We start from the raw sequence: 17814 nt of genomic DNA on the forward strand, positions 1-17814 counted from the left end.
TACTGAAAAGTTGTGGCAAAGTAGTGGCAAAGCACTGAAAAGTGTGGCAAAGTACTGAAAAGTTGTGGCAAAGTAGTGGCAAAGCACTGAAATGTGTGGCAAAGTGCTGAAAAGTAGAGGCAAAGTACTGAAAAGTGTAGCAAAGTGCTGAAAAGTTGTGGCAAAGTAGTGGCAAAAGTACTGAAAAGTGTGGCAAAGTGCTGAAAAGTAGTGGCAAAGTACTGAAAAGCAGTGGCAAAGTATTGAAAAGTGTGGCAAAGGCTGAAAAGAAGTGGCAAAGTACTGAAAGGCAGTTGCAAAGTACTAAAAGTGTGGCAAAGTACTGAAAAGTTGTGGCAAAGTACTGAAAAGTAGTGGCAAAGTACTGAAAAGTGTGGCAAAGTAATCACTGAAGTTAAGCTGCATCGAGCGTGGTTAGTACTTGCATGGGAGACAGGCTGGGAATACCACGTGCATTAGGCTCATCAACATTTTTATTCCACCGTACATACCAAATTTTTCCCGGGATTTGTTGCCTATCCGAAGTATTAAATTACATCCAATTCCGACGAATATTCAGTCTACTGCCAAACCATTGCAAATTACACCAGTTCTCGTCCGATCACTGAAGCTAAGCCGCATCGGGCGTGGTTAGTACTTGCACGAGAGACCGGCGGGGAATACCTCGTGCAGTAGGCTCATCAACATTTTTATTCCACATTACATGCTAACTTTTTCCAATGATTTTTTGCCTAGATGAAGCATTAAATGACATACAATTCGGTCGAATATTCAGCCTACTGCCTAACCATTGCAGAATACACCAGTTCTCGTCCGATCACTGAAGTTAAGCTGCATCTGGCGTGGTTAGTACTTGCATGGGAGACCGGCTGGGAATACCACGTGCATTAGGCTCATCAACATTTTTATACCACCGTACGTACTAACTTTTCCCGGGATTTTTTGCTTAGCCGAAGTATTAAGTTACATCCAATTCCGACGAATTTTCAGCCTACTGCCAAACCATTGCAGAATACACCCGTTCTCGTCCTATCACTGAAGTTAAGCTGCATCGGGCGCGGTTAGTACTTGCATGGGAGACCTGCTGGGAATACTACGTGCAGTAGGCTTATCAATATTTTTATTCCACCGTACATGCTATCTTTTTCCCGTGAATTTTTGCCTAGCTGAAGCATTAATTGAAATCCAATTCCGACAAATAATCAGCCTACTGCCAAACCATTGCAGAATACACCAGTTCTCGTCCGATCACTGAAGCTAAGCCGCATCGGGCGTGGTTAGTACTTGGATGTGAGACCGGCTGGGAATACCACGTGCAGTACGCTCATCAACATTTTTATTCCACATTACTTACTAACTTTTTCCCGAGATTTTTTGCTTAGCCGAAGCATTAAATGACATCCAATTCCGATGAATATTCAGCCTACTGCCAAACCATTTCAGAATACACCATTTCTCGTCTGATCAATGAAGTTAAGCTGCATCGGGCGTGGCTAGTACTAGCATGAGAGACCTGCTGGGAATACCACGTGCAGTAGGCTTATCAACATTTTTATTCCACCATACATACTAATTTTTCCCATGATTTTTTGCCTAGCAGAAGCATTTAATGACATCCAATTCCGACGAATATTCAGCCTACTGCCAAGCTATTGCAAAATACACCAGTTCTCGTCCGATCACTGACGTTAAGCTGCATCGAGTGTGGTTACTACTTGCATGGGAGACCGGATGGGAATACCACGTGCATTAGGCTCATCAACATTTTTATTCCACATTACATGCTAACTTTTTCCCATGATTTTTTGCCTAGACGAAGCATTAAATGACATACAATTAGGATGAACATTCAGCCTACTGCCAAACCTTTGCAGAATACACCAGTTCTCGTCCGATCACTGAAGTTAAGCTGCATCGGGCGTGGTTAGTACTTGGATGTGAGACAGGCTGGGAATACCACGTGCAGTACGCTAATCAACATTTTTATTCCACCGTACATACTAACATTTTCCCGGGATTTTTTGCCTAGCCGAAGTATTAAGTTACATCCAATTCCGACGAATATTCAGCCTACTGCCAAACCATTGCAGAATACACCCGTTCTCGTCCGATCACTGAAGTTAAGCTGCATCGGGCGTGGTTAGTACTTGGATGTGAGACCGGCTGGGAATACCACGTGCAGTACGCTCATCAACATTTTTATTCCACCGTACATAGCAACTTTTTCCCGGGATTTGTTGCCTAGCCAAAGTATTAAATTACATCCAATTTCGACGAATATTCAGTCTACTGCCAAACCATTGCAGATTACACCAGTTCTCGTCCGATCACTGAAGTTAAACTGCATCGGGCGTGGTTAGTACTTGCATGGGAGACCTGCTGGGAATACCACGTGCAGTAGGCTTATCAATATTTTTATTCCACCGTACATGATATCTTTTTCCCGTGATTTTTTGCCTAGCCGAAGCATTAATTGAAATCCAATTCTGACAAATATTCAGCCTACTGCCAAACCATTGCAGAATACACCAGTTCTCGTCCGATCACTGAAGCTAAGCCGCATCGGGCGTGGTTAGTACTTGCACGGGAGACCGGCTGGGAATACCTCGTGCAGTAGGCTCATCAACATTTTTATTCCTCATTACATGCTAACTTTTTCCCATGATTTTTTGCCTAGACGAAGCATTAAATGACATACAATTAGGACGAATATTCAGCCTACTGCCAAACCATTGCAGAATACACCACTTCTTGTCCGATCACTGAAGTTAAGCTGCATCGGGTGTGGTTAGTACTTGCATGGGAGACCGGCTGGGAATACTACGTGCATTAGGCTCATCAACATTTTTATTCCACCGTACATACTAAATTTTTCCCAGGATTGTTTGCATAGCCGAAGCATTAAACGACATACAATTCGGACGAACATTCAGCCTACTGCCAAGCCATTGCAAAATACACCAGTTCTCGTCCGATCACTGAAGTTAAGCTGCATCGAGCATGGTTAGTACTTGCATGGGAGACCGGCTGGGAATACCACGTGCATTAGGCTCATCATCATTTTTATTCCATCGTTCATACTAACTTTTTCCCGGGATTTTTTGCCTATCCGAAGTATTAAGTTACATCCAATTCCGACGAATATTCAGCCTACTGCCAAACCATTGCAAATTACACCAGTTCTCGTCCGATCACTGAAGTTAAGCTGCATCGGGCGTGGTTAGTACTTCCATGGGAGACCTGCTGGGAATACCACGTGCAGTAGGCTTATCAACATTTTTATTCCACATTACATGCTAACTTTTTCCCATGATTTTTTGCCTAGACGAAGCATTAAATGACATACAATTAGGACGAATATTCAGCCTACTGCCAAACCATTGCAGAATACACCAGTTCTCGTCCGATCACTGAAGTTAAGCTGCATCGGGTGTGGTTAGTACTTGCATGGGAGACCGGCTGGGAATACTACGTGCATTAGGCTCATTGACATTTTTATTCCACCATACATACTAAATTTTTCCCGGGATTGTTTGCATAGCCAAAGCATTAAACGACATACAATTCGGACGAACATTCAGCCTACTGCCAAGCCATTGCAAAATACACCAGTTCTCGTCCGATCACTGAAGTTAAGCTGCATCGAGCGTGGTTAGTACTTGCATGGGAGACCGGCTGGGAATACCACGTGCATTAGGCTCATCAACATTTTTACTCCACCGTACATACTAACTTTTTCCCTTGATTTTTTGCCTAGCCGAATTATTAAGTTACATCCAATTCCGACGAATATTCAGCCTACTGCCAAACCATTGCAGAATACACCCGTTCTCGTCCTATCACTGAAGTTAAGCTGCATCGGGCGTGGTTAGTACTTGCATGGGAGACCGGCTGAGAATACCATGTGCAGTAGGCTCATCAACATTTTTATTCCACCGTACATACTAACTTTTTCCATGTTTTTTTGCCTAGCCGAAGCATTAAATGACATCCAATTCTGACAAATATTCAGCCTACTGCCAAACCATTGCAGAATACACCAGTTCTCCTCCGATCACTGAAGCTAATACGCATCGGGCGTGGTTAGTACTTGCACGGGAGACCGGCTGGGAATACCTCGTGCAGTAGGCTCTTCAACATTTTTATTCCACATTACATGCTAACTTTTTCCCATGATTTTTTGCCTAGACGAAGCATTAAATGACATACAATTAGGACGAATATTCAGCCTACTGCCAAACCAATGCAGAATACACCACTTCTCGTCCGATCACTGAAGTTAAGCTGCATCGGGTGTGGTTAGTACTTGCATGGGAGACCGGCTGGGAATACTACGTGCATTAGGCTCATCAACATTTTTATTCCACCGTACATACTAAATTTTTCCCGGGATTGTTTGCATAGCCGAAGCATTAAACGACATACAATTCGGACGAACATTCAGCCTACTGCCAAGCCATTGCAAAATACACCAGTTCTCGTCCGATCACTGAAGTTAAGTTGCATCGAGCGTGGTTAGTACTTGCATGGGAGACCGGCTGGGAATACCACGTGCATTAGGCTCATCATCATTTTTATTCCACCGTTTATACTAACTTTTTCCCGGGATTTTTTGCATATCCGAAGTATTAAGTTACATCCAATTCCGACGAATATTCAGCCTACTGCCAAACCATTGCAAATTACACCAGTTCTCGTCCGATCACTGAAGTTAAGCTGCATCGGGCGTGGTTAGTACTTCCATGGGAGACCTGCTGGGAATACCACGTGCAGTAGGCTTATCAATATTTTTATTCCACCGTACATGCTATCTTTTTCCCGTGATTTTTTGCCTAGCCGAAGCATTAATTGAAATCCAATTCTGACAAATATTCAGCCTACTGCCAAACCATTGCAGAATACACCAGTTCTCGTCCGATCACTGAAGCTAAGCCGCATCGGGCGTGGTTAGTACTTGCACGGGAGACCGGCTGGGAATACCTCGTGCAGTAGGCTCATCAACATTTTTATTCCACATTACATGCTAACTTTTTCCCATGATTTTTTGCCTAGACGAAGCATTAAATGACATACAATTAGGACGAATATTCAGCCTACTGCCAAACCATTGCAGAATACACAAGTTCTCGTCCGATCACTAAAGTTAAGCTGCATCGGGTGAGGTTAGTACTTGCATGGGAGACCGGCTGGGAATACTACGTGCATTAGGCTCATCGACATTTTTATTCCACCATGCATACTAAATTTTTCCCGGGATTGTTTGCATAGCCAAAGCATTAAACGACATACAATTCGGACGAACATTCAGCCTACTGCCAAGCCATTGCAAAATACACCAGTTCTCGTCCAATCACTGAAGTTAAGCTGCATCGAGCGTGGTTAGTACTTGCATGGGAGACCGGCTGGGAATACCACGTGCATTAGGCTCATCAACATTTTTATTCCACCGTACATACTAACTTTTTCCCGGGATTTTTTACCTAGCCGAAGAATTAAGTTACATCCAATTCCGACGAATATTCAGCCTACTGCCAAACCATTGCAGAATACACCCGTTCTCGTCCTAGCACTGAAGTTAAGCTGCATCGGGCGTGGTTAGTACTTGGATGTGAGACCGGCTGGGAATACCACGTGCAGTACGCTCATCAACATTTTTATTCCACCGTACATACCAACTTTTTCCCGGGATTTGTTGCCTAGCCGAAGTATTAAATTACATCCAATTCCGACGAATATTCAGTCTACTGCCAAACCATTGCAAATTACACCAGTTCTCGTCCGATCACTGAAGCTAAGCCGCATCGGGCGTGGTTAGTACTTGCACGAGAGACCGGCGGGGAATACCTCGTGCAGTAGGCTCATCAACATTTTTATTCCACATTACTTGCTAACTTTTTCCAATGATTTTTTGCCTAGACGAAGCATTAAATGACATACAATTCGGTCGAATATTCAGCCTACTGCCTAACCATTGCAGCATACACCAGTTCTCGTCCGATCACTGAAGTTAAGCTGCATCTGGCGTGGTTAGTACTTGCATGGGAGACCGGCTGGGAATATCACGTGCATTAGGCTCATCAACATTTTTATACCACCGTACGTACTAACTTTTCCCGGGATTTTTTGCCTAGCCGAATTATTAAGTTACATCCAATTCCGACGAATATTCAGCCTACTGCCAAACCAATGCAGAATACACCCGTTCTCGTCCTATCACTGAAGTTAAGCTGCATCGGGCGTGGTTAGTACTTGCATGGGAGACCGGCTGAGAATACCATGTGCAGTAGGCTCATCAACATTTTTATTCCACCGTACATACTAACTTTTTCCATGTTTTTTTGCCTAGCCGAAGCATTAAATGACATCCAATTCTGACAAATATTCAGCCTACTGCCAAACCATTGCAGAATACACCAGTTCTCGTCCGATCACTGAAGCTAAGCCGCATCGGGCGTGGTTAGTACTTGCACGGGAGACCGGCTGGGAATACCTCGTGCAGTAGGCTCATCAACATTTTTATTCCACATTACATGCTAACTTTTTCCCATGATTTTTTGCCTAGACGAAGCATTAAATGACATACAATTAGGACGAATATTCAGCCTACTGCCAAACCATTGCAGAATACACCACTTCTCGTCCGATCACTGAAGTTAAGCTGCATCGGGTGTGGTTAGTACTTGCATGGGAGACCGGCTTGGAATACTACGTGCATTAGGCTCATCAACATTTTTATTCCACCGTACATACTAAATTTTTCCCGGGATTGTTTGCATAGCCGAAGCATTAAACGACATACAATTCGGACGAACATTCAGCCTACTGCCAAGCCATTGCAAAATACACCAGTTCTCGTCCGATCACTGAAGTTAAGCTGCATCGAGCGTGGTTAGTACTTGCATGGGAGACCGGCTGGGAATACCACGTGCATTAGGCTCATCAACATTTTTATTCCACCGTACATACTAACTTTTTCCCGGGATTTTTTACCTAGCCGAAGAATTAAGTTACATCCAATTCCGACGAATATTCAGCCTACTGCCAAACCATTGCAGAATACACCCGTTCTCGTCCTAGCACTGAAGTTAAGCTGCATCGGGCGTGGTTAGTACTTGGATGTGAGACCGGCTGGGAATACCACGTGCAGTACGCTCATCAACATTTTTATTCCACCGTACATACCAACTTTTTCCCGGGATTTGTTGCCTAGCCGAAGTATTAAATTACATCCAATTCCGACGAATATTCAGTCTACTGCCAAACCATTGCAAATTACACCAGTTCTCGTCCGATCACTGAAGCTAAGCCGCATCGGGCGTGGTTAGTACTTGCACGAGAGACCGGCGGGGAATACCTCGTGCAGTAGGCTCATCAACATTTTTATTCCACATTACTTGCTAACTTTTTCCAATGATTTTTTGCCTAGACGAAGCATTAAATGACATACAATTCGGTCGAATATTCAGCCTACTGCCTAACCATTGCAGCATACACCAGTTCTCGTCCGATCACTGAAGTTAAGCTGCATCTGGCGTGGTTAGTACTTGCATGGGAGACCGGCTGGGAATATCACGTGCATTAGGCTCATCAACATTTTTATACCACCGTACGTACTAACTTTTCCCGGGATTTTTTGCCTAGCCGAATTATTAAGTTACATCCAATTCCGACGAATATTCAGCCTACTGCCAAACCAATGCAGAATACACCCGTTCTCGTCCTATCACTGAAGTTAAGCTGCATCGGGCGTGGTTAGTACTTGCATGGGAGACCGGCTGAGAATACCATGTGCAGTAGGCTCATCAACATTTTTATTCCACCGTACATACTAACTTTTTCCATGTTTTTTTGCCTAGCCGAAGCATTAAATGACATCCAATTCTGACAAATATTCAGCCTACTGCCAAACCATTGCAGAATACACCAGTTCTCGTCCGATCACTGAAGCTAAGCCGCATCGGGCGTGGTTAGTACTTGCACGGGAGACCGGCTGGGAATACCTCGTGCAGTAGGCTCATCAACATTTTTATTCCACATTACATGCTAACTTTTTCCCATGATTTTTTGCCTAGACGAAGCATTAAATGACATACAATTAGGACGAACATTCAGCCTACTGCCAAGCCATTGCAAAATACACCAGTTCTCGTCCGATCACTGAAGTTAAGCTGCATCGAGCGTGGTTAGTACTTGCATGGGAGACCGGCTGGGAATACCACGTGCATTAGGCTCATCATCATTTTTATTCCACCGTTCATACTAACTTTTTCCCGGGATTTTTTGCATATCCGAAGTATTAAGTTACATCCAATTCCGACAAATATTCAGCCTACTGCCAAACCATTGCAAATTACACCAGTTCTCGTCCGATCACTGAAGTTAAGCTGCATCGGGCGTGGTTAGTACTTCCATGGGAGACCTGCTGGGAATACCACGTGCAGTAGGCTTATCAATATTTTTATTCCACCGTACATGCTATCTTTTTCCCGTGATTTTTTGCCTAGCCGAAGCATTAATTGAAATCCAATTCTGACAAATATTCAGCCTACTGCCAAACCATTGCAGAATACACCAGTTCTCGTCCGATCACTGAAGCTAAGCCGCATCGGGCGTGGTTTGTACTTGCACGGTAGACCGGCTGGGAATACCTCGTGCAGTAGGCTCATCAACATTTTAATTCCACCGTACGTACCAACTTTTTCCCATGATTTTTTGCCTAGGCGAAGCATTAAATGACATCTAATTGCGAAGAATATTCAGGCTACTGCTAAACCAATGCAGAATACACCAGTTCTCGTCCGATCACCGAAGTTAATCTTCATCGGGCATGGTTAGTAATTGCATGGGAGACCGGCTGGGAATACCACGTGCAGTAGGCTTATCAATATTTTTATTCCACCGTACATACCAACTTTTTCCCGTGATTTTTTGCTTAGCCGAAGCATTAATTGAAATCCAATTCCGACAAATATTCAGCCTACTGCCAAACCATTGCAGAATACACCAGTACTCGTCCGATCACTGAAGCTAAGCCGCATCGGGCGTGGTTAGTACTTGCATGGGAGACTGACTGGGAATACCTCGTGCAGTAGGCTCATCAACATTTTTATTCCACATTACTTACTAACTTTTTCCCGAGATTTTTTGCTTAGCCGAAGCATTAAATGACATCCAATTCCGATGAATATTCAGCCTACTGCCAAACCATTTTAGAATACACCAGTTCTCGTCCGATCAATGAAGTTAAGCTGCATCGGGCGTGGCTAGTACTAGCATGAGAGACCTGCTGGGAATACCACGTGCAGTAGGCTTATCAACATTTTTATTCCACCGTACATACTAATTTTTCCCATGATTTTTTGCCTAGCAGAAGCATTTAATGACATCCAATTCCGACGAATATTCAGCCTACTGCCAAACCATTGCAGAATACACAAGTTCTCGTCCGATCACTGAAGTTAAGCTGCATCCGGCGTGCTTAGTACTTGCATGGAGACCGGCTGGGAAAACTACGTGCATTAGGCTCATCAACATTTTTATTCCACCGTACATACTAACATTTTCCCGGGATTGTTTGCATAGCCGAAGCATTAAACGACATACAATTCGGACGAACATTCAGCCTACTGCCAAGACATTGCAAAATACACCAGTTCTTGTCCGATCACTGAAGTTAAGCTGCATCGAGCGTGGTTACTACTTGCATGGGAGACCGGCTGGGAATACCACGTGCATTAGGCTCATCAACATTTTTATTCCACCGTACATACTAACTTTTTCCCGGGATTTTTTGCCTAGCCGAAGTATTAAGTTACATCCAATTCCGACGAATATTCAGCCTACTGCCAAACCATTGCAGAATACACCCGTTCTCGTCCGATCACTGAAGTTAAGCTGCATCGGGCGTGGTTAGTACTTGGATGTGAGACCAGCTGGGAATACCACGTGCAGTACGCTCATCAACATTTTTATTCCACCGTACATGCTATCTTTTTCCCGTGATTTTTTGCCTAGCTGAAGCATTAATTGAAATCCAATTCCGACAAATAATCAGCCTACTGCCAAACCATTGCAGAATACACCAGTTCTCGTCCGATCACTGAAGCTAAGCCGCATCGGGCGTGGTTAGTACTTGCACGGGAGACCGGCTGGGAATACCACGTGCATTAGGCTCATCAACATTTTTATTCCACATTACATGCTAACTTTTTCCCATGATGTTTTGCCTAGACGAAGCATTAAATGACATACAATTAGGATGAATATTCAGCCTTCTGCCAAACCATTGCAGAATACACCAGTTCTCCTCCGATCACTGAAGTTAAGCTGCATCGGGTGTGGTTAGTACTTGGATGTGAGACAGGCTGGGAATACCACGTGCAGTACGCTCATCAACATTTTAATTCACCGTACATACCAACATTTTCCCGGGATTTGTTGCCTAGCCGAAGTATTAAATTACATCCAATTCCGACGAATATTCAGTCTACTGCCAAACCATTGCAGAGTACACCAGTTCTCGTCCGATCACTGATGTTAAGCTGCATCGGGCGTGGTTAGTACTTGCACGGGAGACCTGCTGGGATTAAAAAGTGCAGTAGGCTTATCAACATTTTTATTCAACCATACATACCACTTTTTTCCCGTGATTTTTTGCCTAGCCGAATCATTAATTGAAATCCAATTCCGACAAATATTCAGCCTACTGCCAAACCATTGCAGAATACACCAGTTTCTCGTCCTATCACTGAAGCTAAGCCGCATCGGGCGTGGTTAGTACTTGCACGGGAGACCGGCTGGGAATACCTCGTGCAGTAGGCTCATCAACATTTTTATTCCACATTACATGCTAACTTTTTCCCATGATTTTTTGCCTAGACGAAGCATTAAATGACATACAATTAGGACGAATTTTCAGCCTACTGCCAAACCATTGCAGAATACACCAGTTCTCGTCCGATCACTGAAGTTAAGCTGCATCGGGCGTGGTTAGTACATGCATGGAGACTGGCTGGGAATACCACGTGCATTAGGCTCATCAACATTTTTATTCCACCGTACGTACCAACTTGTTCCCATGATTTTTTGCCTAGGCGAAGCATTAAATGACATCCAATTGCGACGAATATTCAGCCTACTGCCAAACCAATGCAGAATACACCAGTTCTCGTCTGATCATTGAAGTTAATCTGCATAGGGCATGGTTAGTACTTGCATGGGAGACCGGCTGGGAATACCACGTGCAGTAGGCTTATCAACATTTTTATTCCACCGTACATACCATATTTCCCGGGATTTGTTGCCTAGCCGAAGTAAAAAATTACATCCAATTCCGACGAATATTCAGCCTACTGCCAAACCATTGCAGAATACACCAGTTCTCGTCCGATCACTGAAGTTAAGCTGCATCAGGCGTGGTTAGTACTTGCGTGGGAGATCGGCTGGGAATACCATCTGCAGTAGGCTGATGAATATTTTTATTCCACCGTACATACTAAATTTTTTCCATGATTTTTTGCCTAGCCGAAGTATTAAATTACATCCAATTCCGACGAATATTCAGCCTACTACCAAACCAATGCAGAATACACCAGTTCTCGTCCGATCACTGAAGTTAATCTGCATCGGGCATGCTTAGTAATTGCATGGGAGACCGGCTGGGAATACCACGTGCAGTAGGCTTATCAACATTTTTATTCCACCGTACATACCAACTTTTTCCCGGGATTTGTTGCCTAGCCGAAGTATTAAATTACATCCAATTTCGACGAATATTCAGCCTACTGCCAAACCATTGCAGAATACACCAGTTCTCGTCCGATCACTGAAGCTAAGCCGCATCGGGCGTGGTTAGTACTTGCACGGGAGACCGGCTGGGAATACTACGTGCATTAGGCTCATCAACATTTTTATTCCACCGTACATACTAACTTTTTCCCGGGATTTTTTGCCTAGCAGAAGTATTAAGTTACATCCAATTCCGACGAATATTCAGCCTACTGCCAAACCATTGCAGAATACACCCGTTCTCGTCCGATCACTGAAGTTAAGCTGCATCGGGCGTGGTTAGTACTTGGATGTGAGACAGGCTGGGAATACCATGTGCAGTACGCTCATCAACATTTTAATTCCACCGCACATACCAACTTTTTCCCGGGATTTGTTGCCTAGCCGAAGTATTAAATTACATCCAATTCCGAAGAATATTCAGTCTACTGCCAAACCATTGCAAATTACACCAGTTCTCGTCCGATCACTGAAGTTATGCTGCATTGGGCGTGGTTAGTACTTGCATGGGAGACCTGCTGGGAATACCACGTGCAGTAGGCTTATCAATATTTTTATTCCTCCGTACATGCTATCTTTTTCCCGTGAATTTTTGCCTAGCTGAAGCATTAATTGAAATCCAATTCCGACAAATAATCAGCCTACTGCCAAACCATTGCAGAATACACCAGTTCTCGTCCTATCACTGAAGCTAAGCCGCATCGGGCGTGGTTAGTACTTGCACGGGAGACCGGCTGGGAATACCTCGTGCAGTAGGCTCATCAACATTTTTATTCCACATTACATGCTAACTTTTTCCCATGATTTTTTGCCTAGACGAAGCATTAAATGACATACAATTAGGACGAATATTCAGCCTACTGCCAAACCATTGCAGAATACACCAGTTCTCGTCCGATCACTGAAGTTAAGCTGCATCGGGCGTGGTTAGTACTTGGATGTGAGACAGGCTGGGAATACCATGTGCAGTACGCTCATCAACATTTTAATTCCACCATACATACCAACTTTTTCCCGGGATTTGTTGCCTAGCCGAAGTATTAAATTACATCCAATTCCGAAGAATATTCAGTCTACTGCCAAACCATTGCAAATTACACCAGTTCTCGTCCGATCACTGAAGTTAAGCTGCATTGGGCGTGGTTAGTACTTGCATGGGAGACCTGCTGGGAATACCACGTGCAGTAGGCTTATCAATATTTTTATTCCACCGTTTATGCTATCTTTTTCCCGTGAATTTTTGCCTAGCTGAAGCATTAATTGAAATCCAATTCCGACAAATAATCAGCCTACTGCCAAACCATTGCAGAATACACCAGTTCTCGTCCTATCACTGAAGCTAAGCCGCATCGGGCGTGGTTAGTACTTGCACGGGAGACCGGCTGGGAATACCTCGTGCAGTAGGCTCATCAACATTTTTATTCCACATTACATGCTAACTTTTTCCCATGATTTTTTGCCTAGACGAAGCATTAAATGACATACAATTAGGACGAATATTCAGCCTACTGCCAAACCATTGGAGAATACACCAGTTCTCGTCCGATCACTGAAGTTAAGCTGCATCGGGCGTGGTTAGTACATGCATGGAGACCGGCTGGGAATACCACGTGCATTAGGCTCATCAACATTTTAATTCCACCGTACGTACCAACTTTTTCCCATGATTTTTTGCCTAGGCGAAGCATATAATGACATCTAATTGCGAAGAATATTCAGCCTACTGCTAAACCAATGCAGAATACACCAGTTCTCGTCCGATCACTGAAGTTAATCTGCATCGGGCATGGTTAGTAATTGCATGGGAGACCGGCTGGGAATACCACGTGCAGTAGGCTTATCAATATTTTTATTCCACCGTACATACCAACTTTTTCCCGTGATTTTTTGCCTAGCCGAAGCATTAATTGAAATCCAATTCCGACAAATATTCAGCCTACTGCCAAGCCATTGCAGAATACACCAGTTCTCGTCCGATCACTGAAGCTAAGCCGCATCGGGCGTGGTTAGTACTTGCACGAGAGACCGGCGGGGAATACCTCGTGCAGTAGGCTCATCAACATTTTTATTCCACATTACATGCTAACTTTTTCCAATGATTTTTTGCCTTGACGAAGGATTAAATGACATACAATTCGGTAGAATATTCAGCCTACTGCCTAACCATTGCAGAATACACCAGTTCTCGTCCGATCACTGAAGTTAAGCTGCATTGGGCGTGGTTAGTACTTGCATGGGAGACCGGCTGGGAATACCACGTGCAGTAGGATGATGAACATTTTTAGTCCACATTACATACTAACTTTTTCCCATGATTTTTTGCCTAGACGAAGCATTAAATGACATCCAATTGCGACGAATATTCAGTCTACTGCGAAACCAATGCAGAATACACCAGTTCTCGTCCGATCACTGAAGTTAATCTGCATCGGGCATGGTTAGTAATTGCATGGGAGACCGGCTGGGAATACCACGTGCAGTAGGCTTATCAATATTTTTATTCCACCGTACATACCAACTTTTTCCCATGATTTTTTGCCTAGACGAAGCATTAAATGACATCCAATTGCGACGAATATTCAGCCTACTGCCAAACCAATGCAGAATACACCAGTTCTCGTCTGATCATTGAAGTTAATCTGCATAGGGCATGGTTAGTACTTGCATGGGAGACCGGCTGGGAATACCACGTGCAGTAGGCTTATCAACATTTTTATTCCACCGTACATACCATATTTCCCGGGATTTGTTGCCTAGCCGAAGTAAAAAATTACATCCAATTCCGACGAATATTCAGCCTACTGCCAAACCATTGCAGAATACACCAGTTCTCGTCCGATCACTGAAGTTAAGCTGCATCGGGCGTGGTTAGTACTTGCCTGGGAGATCGGCTGGGAATACCATCTGCAGTAGGCTGATGAACATTTTTATTCCACCGTACATACTAAATTTTTTCCATGATTTTTTGCCTAGCCGAAGTATTAAATTACATCCAATTCCAACGAATATTCAGCCTACTGCCAAACCATTGCAGAATACACCAGTTCTCGTCCGATCACTGAAGTTAATCTGCATCGGGCATGCTTAGTAATTGCATGGGAGACCGGCTGGGAATACCACGTGCAGTAGGCTTATCAACATTTTTATTCCACCGTACATACCAACTTTTCCCCGGGATTTGTTGCCTAGCCGAAGTATTAAATTACATCCAATTTCGACGAATATTCAGCCTACTGCCAAACCATTGCAGAATACGCCAGTTCTCGTCCGATCACTGAAGCTAAGCCGCATCGGGCGTGGTTAGTACTTGCACGGGAGACCGGCTGGGAATACTACGTGCATTAGGCTCATCAACATTTTTATTCCACCGTACATACTAACTTTTTCCCGGGATTTTTTGCCTAGCCGAAGTATTAAGTTACATCCAATTCCGACGAATATTCAGCCTACTGCCAAACCATTGCAGAATACACCCGTTCTCGTCCGATCACTGAAGTTAAGCTGCATCGGGCGTGGTTAGTACTTGGATGTGAGACAGGCTGGGAATACCATGTGCAGTACGCTCATCAACATTTTAATTCCACCGTACATACCAACTTTTTCCCGGGATTTGTTGCCTAGCCGAAGTATTAAATTACATCCAATTCCGAAGAATATTCAGTCTACTGCCAAACCATTGCAAATTACACCAGTTCTCGTCCGATCACTGAAGTTAAGCTGCATTGGGCGTGGTTAGTACTTGCATGGGAGACCTGCTGGGAATACCACGTGCAGTAGGCTTATCAATATTTTTATTCCACCGTACATGCTATCTTTTTCCCCGTGAATTTTTGCCTAGCTGAAGCATTAATTGAAATCCAATTCCGACAAATAATCAGCCTACTGCCAAACCATTGCAGAATACACCAGTTCTCGTCCTATCACTGAAGCTAAGCCGCATCGGGCGTGGTTAGTACTTGCACGGGAGACCGGCTGGGAATACCTCGTGAAGTAGGCTCATCAACATTTTTATTCCACATTACATGCTAACTTTTTCCCATGATTTTTTGCCTAGACGAAGCATTAAATGACATACAATTAGGACGAATATTCAGCCTACTGCCAAACCATTGCAGAATACACCAGTTCTCGTCCGATCACTGAAGTTAAGCTGCATCGGGCGTGGTTAGTACTTGGATGTGAGACAGGCTGGGAATACCATGTGCAGTACGCTCATCAACATTTTAATTCCACCGTACATACCAACTTTTTCCCGGGATTTGTTGCCTAGCCGAAGTATTAAATTACATCCAATTCCGAAGAATATTCAGTCTACTGCCAAACCATTGCAAATTACACCAGTTCTCGTCCGATCACTGAAGTTAATCTGCATCGGGCATGCTTAGTAATTGCATGGGAGACCGGCTGGGAATACCACGTGCAGTAGGCTTATCAACATTTTTATTCCACCGTACATACCAACTTTTCCCCGGGATTTGTTGCCTAGCCGAAGTATTAAATTACATCCAATTTCGACGAATATTCAGCCTACTGCCAAACCATTGCAGAATACGCCAGTTCTCGTCCGATCACTGAAGCTAAGCCGCATCGGGCGTGGTTAGTACTTGCACGGGAGACCGGCTGGGAATACTACGTGCATTAGGCTCATCAACATTTTTATTCCACCGTACATACTAACTTTTTCCCGGGATTTTTTGCCTAGCCGAAGTATTAAGTTACATCCAATTCCGACGAATATTCAGCCTACTGCCAAACCATTGCAGAATACACCCGTTCTCGTCCGATCACTGAAGTTAAGCTGCATCGGGCGTGGTTAGTACTTGGATGTGAGACAGGCTGGGAATACCATGTGCAGTACGCTCATCAACATTTTAATTCCACCGTACATACCAACTTTTTCCCGGGATTTGTTGCCTAGCCGAAGTATTAAATTACATCCAATTCCGAAGAATATTCAGTCTACTGCCAAACCATTGCAAATTACACCAGTTCTCGTCCGATCACTGAAGTTAAGCTGCATTGGGCGTGGTTAGTACTTGCATGGGAGACCTGCTGGGAATACCACGTGCAGTAGGCTTATCAATATTTTTATTCCACCGTACATGCTATATTTTTCCCCGTGAATTTTTGCCTAGCTGAAGCATTAATTGAAATCCAATTCCGACAAATAATCAGCCTACTGCCAAACCATTGCAGAATACACCAGTTCTCGTCCTATCACTGAAGCTAAGCCGCATCGGGCGTGGTTAGTACTTGCACGGGAGACCGGCTGGGAATACCTCGTGAAGTAGGCTCATCAACATTTTTATTCCACATTACATGCTAACTTTTTCCCATGATTTTTTGCCTAGACGAAGCATTAAATGACATACAATTAGGACGAATATTCAGCCTACTGCCAAACCATTGCAGAATACACCAGTTCTCGTCCGATCACTGAAGTTAAGCTGCATCGGGCGTGGTTAGTACTTGGATGTGAGACAGGCTGGGAATACCATGTGCAGTACGCTCATCAACATTTTAATTCCACCGTACATACCAACTTTTTCCCGGGATTTGTTGCCTAGCCGAAGTATTAAATTACATCCAATTCCGAAGAATATTCAGTCTACTGCCAAACCATTGCAAATTACACCAGTTCTCGTCCGATCACTGAAGTTAAGCTGCATTGGGCGTGGTTAGTACTTGCATGGGAGACCTGCTGGGAATACCACGTGCAGTAGGCTTATCAATATTTTTATTCCACCGTACATGCTATCTTTTTCCCGTGAATTTTTGCCTAGCTGAAGCATTAATTGAAATCCAATTCCGACAAACAATCAGCCTACTGCCAAACCATTGCAGAATACACCAGTTCTCGTCCTATCACTGAAGCTAAGCCGCAGCGGGCGTGGTTAGTACTTGCACAGGAGACCGGCTGGGAATACCTCGTGCAGTAGGCTCATCAACATTTTTATTCCACATTACATGCTAACTTTTTCCCATGATTTTTTGCCTAGACGAAGCATTAAATGACATACAATTAGG

The 17814-nt window shown here is 43.9% G+C and overlaps 76 pseudogenes; all 76 read left to right on the forward strand.

The window, feature by feature from the left end:
- The first annotated feature begins 558 nt into the window (after positions 1-558).
- Positions 559-678, forward strand: LOC146725548 (5S ribosomal RNA; annotated as a pseudogene).
- Positions 679-774: 96 nt separating this feature from the next.
- LOC146725549 (5S ribosomal RNA) lies at positions 775-894 on the forward strand (annotated as a pseudogene).
- A 95-nt stretch (positions 895-989) lies between these two features.
- LOC146725550 (5S ribosomal RNA) lies at positions 990-1109 on the forward strand (annotated as a pseudogene).
- Positions 1110-1205: 96 nt separating this feature from the next.
- Positions 1206-1325, forward strand: LOC146725551 (5S ribosomal RNA; annotated as a pseudogene).
- A 96-nt stretch (positions 1326-1421) lies between these two features.
- Positions 1422-1541, forward strand: LOC146725552 (5S ribosomal RNA; annotated as a pseudogene).
- Positions 1542-1852: 311 nt separating this feature from the next.
- On the forward strand, positions 1853-1972 carry LOC146725553 (5S ribosomal RNA; annotated as a pseudogene).
- A 96-nt stretch (positions 1973-2068) lies between these two features.
- Positions 2069-2188, forward strand: LOC146725554 (5S ribosomal RNA; annotated as a pseudogene).
- A 96-nt stretch (positions 2189-2284) lies between these two features.
- LOC146725555 (5S ribosomal RNA) lies at positions 2285-2404 on the forward strand (annotated as a pseudogene).
- A 96-nt stretch (positions 2405-2500) lies between these two features.
- LOC146725556 (5S ribosomal RNA) lies at positions 2501-2620 on the forward strand (annotated as a pseudogene).
- A 96-nt stretch (positions 2621-2716) lies between these two features.
- LOC146725557 (5S ribosomal RNA) lies at positions 2717-2836 on the forward strand (annotated as a pseudogene).
- A 96-nt stretch (positions 2837-2932) lies between these two features.
- Positions 2933-3052, forward strand: LOC146725558 (5S ribosomal RNA; annotated as a pseudogene).
- Positions 3053-3148: 96 nt separating this feature from the next.
- LOC146725559 (5S ribosomal RNA) lies at positions 3149-3268 on the forward strand (annotated as a pseudogene).
- A 96-nt stretch (positions 3269-3364) lies between these two features.
- LOC146725560 (5S ribosomal RNA) lies at positions 3365-3484 on the forward strand (annotated as a pseudogene).
- Positions 3485-3580: 96 nt separating this feature from the next.
- On the forward strand, positions 3581-3700 carry LOC146725561 (5S ribosomal RNA; annotated as a pseudogene).
- Positions 3701-3796: 96 nt separating this feature from the next.
- LOC146725562 (5S ribosomal RNA) lies at positions 3797-3916 on the forward strand (annotated as a pseudogene).
- A 95-nt stretch (positions 3917-4011) lies between these two features.
- LOC146725563 (5S ribosomal RNA) lies at positions 4012-4131 on the forward strand (annotated as a pseudogene).
- Positions 4132-4227: 96 nt separating this feature from the next.
- Positions 4228-4347, forward strand: LOC146725564 (5S ribosomal RNA; annotated as a pseudogene).
- Positions 4348-4443: 96 nt separating this feature from the next.
- LOC146725565 (5S ribosomal RNA) lies at positions 4444-4563 on the forward strand (annotated as a pseudogene).
- Positions 4564-4659: 96 nt separating this feature from the next.
- LOC146725566 (5S ribosomal RNA) lies at positions 4660-4779 on the forward strand (annotated as a pseudogene).
- Positions 4780-4875: 96 nt separating this feature from the next.
- On the forward strand, positions 4876-4995 carry LOC146725567 (5S ribosomal RNA; annotated as a pseudogene).
- Positions 4996-5091: 96 nt separating this feature from the next.
- On the forward strand, positions 5092-5211 carry LOC146725568 (5S ribosomal RNA; annotated as a pseudogene).
- A 96-nt stretch (positions 5212-5307) lies between these two features.
- On the forward strand, positions 5308-5427 carry LOC146725569 (5S ribosomal RNA; annotated as a pseudogene).
- Positions 5428-5523: 96 nt separating this feature from the next.
- On the forward strand, positions 5524-5643 carry LOC146725570 (5S ribosomal RNA; annotated as a pseudogene).
- Positions 5644-5739: 96 nt separating this feature from the next.
- On the forward strand, positions 5740-5859 carry LOC146725571 (5S ribosomal RNA; annotated as a pseudogene).
- A 96-nt stretch (positions 5860-5955) lies between these two features.
- Positions 5956-6075, forward strand: LOC146725572 (5S ribosomal RNA; annotated as a pseudogene).
- A 95-nt stretch (positions 6076-6170) lies between these two features.
- On the forward strand, positions 6171-6290 carry LOC146725573 (5S ribosomal RNA; annotated as a pseudogene).
- Positions 6291-6385: 95 nt separating this feature from the next.
- On the forward strand, positions 6386-6505 carry LOC146725574 (5S ribosomal RNA; annotated as a pseudogene).
- A 96-nt stretch (positions 6506-6601) lies between these two features.
- On the forward strand, positions 6602-6721 carry LOC146725575 (5S ribosomal RNA; annotated as a pseudogene).
- Positions 6722-6817: 96 nt separating this feature from the next.
- On the forward strand, positions 6818-6937 carry LOC146725576 (5S ribosomal RNA; annotated as a pseudogene).
- A 96-nt stretch (positions 6938-7033) lies between these two features.
- LOC146725577 (5S ribosomal RNA) lies at positions 7034-7153 on the forward strand (annotated as a pseudogene).
- Positions 7154-7249: 96 nt separating this feature from the next.
- LOC146725578 (5S ribosomal RNA) lies at positions 7250-7369 on the forward strand (annotated as a pseudogene).
- Positions 7370-7465: 96 nt separating this feature from the next.
- On the forward strand, positions 7466-7585 carry LOC146725579 (5S ribosomal RNA; annotated as a pseudogene).
- A 95-nt stretch (positions 7586-7680) lies between these two features.
- LOC146725580 (5S ribosomal RNA) lies at positions 7681-7800 on the forward strand (annotated as a pseudogene).
- A 95-nt stretch (positions 7801-7895) lies between these two features.
- LOC146725581 (5S ribosomal RNA) lies at positions 7896-8015 on the forward strand (annotated as a pseudogene).
- Positions 8016-8111: 96 nt separating this feature from the next.
- Positions 8112-8231, forward strand: LOC146725582 (5S ribosomal RNA; annotated as a pseudogene).
- Positions 8232-8327: 96 nt separating this feature from the next.
- LOC146725583 (5S ribosomal RNA) lies at positions 8328-8447 on the forward strand (annotated as a pseudogene).
- Positions 8448-8543: 96 nt separating this feature from the next.
- Positions 8544-8663, forward strand: LOC146725584 (5S ribosomal RNA; annotated as a pseudogene).
- A 96-nt stretch (positions 8664-8759) lies between these two features.
- Positions 8760-8879, forward strand: LOC146725585 (5S ribosomal RNA; annotated as a pseudogene).
- A 96-nt stretch (positions 8880-8975) lies between these two features.
- Positions 8976-9095, forward strand: LOC146725586 (5S ribosomal RNA; annotated as a pseudogene).
- A 96-nt stretch (positions 9096-9191) lies between these two features.
- Positions 9192-9311, forward strand: LOC146725587 (5S ribosomal RNA; annotated as a pseudogene).
- A 526-nt stretch (positions 9312-9837) lies between these two features.
- LOC146725588 (5S ribosomal RNA) lies at positions 9838-9957 on the forward strand (annotated as a pseudogene).
- Positions 9958-10053: 96 nt separating this feature from the next.
- On the forward strand, positions 10054-10173 carry LOC146725589 (5S ribosomal RNA; annotated as a pseudogene).
- Positions 10174-10269: 96 nt separating this feature from the next.
- Positions 10270-10389, forward strand: LOC146725590 (5S ribosomal RNA; annotated as a pseudogene).
- Positions 10390-10700: 311 nt separating this feature from the next.
- On the forward strand, positions 10701-10821 carry LOC146725591 (5S ribosomal RNA; annotated as a pseudogene).
- Positions 10822-10917: 96 nt separating this feature from the next.
- On the forward strand, positions 10918-11036 carry LOC146725592 (5S ribosomal RNA; annotated as a pseudogene).
- A 96-nt stretch (positions 11037-11132) lies between these two features.
- On the forward strand, positions 11133-11252 carry LOC146725593 (5S ribosomal RNA; annotated as a pseudogene).
- A 94-nt stretch (positions 11253-11346) lies between these two features.
- Positions 11347-11466, forward strand: LOC146725594 (5S ribosomal RNA; annotated as a pseudogene).
- A 96-nt stretch (positions 11467-11562) lies between these two features.
- Positions 11563-11682, forward strand: LOC146725595 (5S ribosomal RNA; annotated as a pseudogene).
- Positions 11683-11778: 96 nt separating this feature from the next.
- LOC146725596 (5S ribosomal RNA) lies at positions 11779-11898 on the forward strand (annotated as a pseudogene).
- A 96-nt stretch (positions 11899-11994) lies between these two features.
- Positions 11995-12114, forward strand: LOC146725597 (5S ribosomal RNA; annotated as a pseudogene).
- A 96-nt stretch (positions 12115-12210) lies between these two features.
- LOC146725598 (5S ribosomal RNA) lies at positions 12211-12330 on the forward strand (annotated as a pseudogene).
- A 96-nt stretch (positions 12331-12426) lies between these two features.
- LOC146725599 (5S ribosomal RNA) lies at positions 12427-12546 on the forward strand (annotated as a pseudogene).
- Positions 12547-12642: 96 nt separating this feature from the next.
- On the forward strand, positions 12643-12762 carry LOC146725600 (5S ribosomal RNA; annotated as a pseudogene).
- A 96-nt stretch (positions 12763-12858) lies between these two features.
- LOC146725601 (5S ribosomal RNA) lies at positions 12859-12978 on the forward strand (annotated as a pseudogene).
- Positions 12979-13074: 96 nt separating this feature from the next.
- On the forward strand, positions 13075-13194 carry LOC146725602 (5S ribosomal RNA; annotated as a pseudogene).
- A 96-nt stretch (positions 13195-13290) lies between these two features.
- On the forward strand, positions 13291-13409 carry LOC146725603 (5S ribosomal RNA; annotated as a pseudogene).
- Positions 13410-13505: 96 nt separating this feature from the next.
- LOC146725604 (5S ribosomal RNA) lies at positions 13506-13625 on the forward strand (annotated as a pseudogene).
- A 96-nt stretch (positions 13626-13721) lies between these two features.
- Positions 13722-13841, forward strand: LOC146725605 (5S ribosomal RNA; annotated as a pseudogene).
- Positions 13842-13937: 96 nt separating this feature from the next.
- Positions 13938-14057, forward strand: LOC146725606 (5S ribosomal RNA; annotated as a pseudogene).
- A 96-nt stretch (positions 14058-14153) lies between these two features.
- LOC146725607 (5S ribosomal RNA) lies at positions 14154-14273 on the forward strand (annotated as a pseudogene).
- Positions 14274-14369: 96 nt separating this feature from the next.
- Positions 14370-14489, forward strand: LOC146725608 (5S ribosomal RNA; annotated as a pseudogene).
- Positions 14490-14583: 94 nt separating this feature from the next.
- LOC146725609 (5S ribosomal RNA) lies at positions 14584-14703 on the forward strand (annotated as a pseudogene).
- A 96-nt stretch (positions 14704-14799) lies between these two features.
- LOC146725610 (5S ribosomal RNA) lies at positions 14800-14919 on the forward strand (annotated as a pseudogene).
- A 96-nt stretch (positions 14920-15015) lies between these two features.
- On the forward strand, positions 15016-15135 carry LOC146725611 (5S ribosomal RNA; annotated as a pseudogene).
- Positions 15136-15231: 96 nt separating this feature from the next.
- LOC146725612 (5S ribosomal RNA) lies at positions 15232-15351 on the forward strand (annotated as a pseudogene).
- Positions 15352-15447: 96 nt separating this feature from the next.
- On the forward strand, positions 15448-15567 carry LOC146725613 (5S ribosomal RNA; annotated as a pseudogene).
- Positions 15568-15664: 97 nt separating this feature from the next.
- Positions 15665-15784, forward strand: LOC146725614 (5S ribosomal RNA; annotated as a pseudogene).
- A 96-nt stretch (positions 15785-15880) lies between these two features.
- LOC146725615 (5S ribosomal RNA) lies at positions 15881-16000 on the forward strand (annotated as a pseudogene).
- A 96-nt stretch (positions 16001-16096) lies between these two features.
- On the forward strand, positions 16097-16216 carry LOC146725616 (5S ribosomal RNA; annotated as a pseudogene).
- A 96-nt stretch (positions 16217-16312) lies between these two features.
- LOC146725617 (5S ribosomal RNA) lies at positions 16313-16432 on the forward strand (annotated as a pseudogene).
- Positions 16433-16528: 96 nt separating this feature from the next.
- Positions 16529-16648, forward strand: LOC146725618 (5S ribosomal RNA; annotated as a pseudogene).
- A 96-nt stretch (positions 16649-16744) lies between these two features.
- LOC146725619 (5S ribosomal RNA) lies at positions 16745-16864 on the forward strand (annotated as a pseudogene).
- Positions 16865-16961: 97 nt separating this feature from the next.
- LOC146725620 (5S ribosomal RNA) lies at positions 16962-17081 on the forward strand (annotated as a pseudogene).
- Positions 17082-17177: 96 nt separating this feature from the next.
- LOC146725621 (5S ribosomal RNA) lies at positions 17178-17297 on the forward strand (annotated as a pseudogene).
- A 96-nt stretch (positions 17298-17393) lies between these two features.
- On the forward strand, positions 17394-17513 carry LOC146725622 (5S ribosomal RNA; annotated as a pseudogene).
- A 96-nt stretch (positions 17514-17609) lies between these two features.
- Positions 17610-17729, forward strand: LOC146725623 (5S ribosomal RNA; annotated as a pseudogene).
- Positions 17730-17814: the final 85 nt, after the last annotated feature.

This window comes from Saccoglossus kowalevskii, unplaced genomic scaffold (assembly GCF_978046115.1).
Source record: "Saccoglossus kowalevskii unplaced genomic scaffold, keSacKowa6.1 SCAFFOLD_119, whole genome shotgun sequence".
In the NCBI taxonomy this organism is placed as follows: domain Eukaryota; kingdom Metazoa; phylum Hemichordata; class Enteropneusta; family Harrimaniidae; genus Saccoglossus; species Saccoglossus kowalevskii.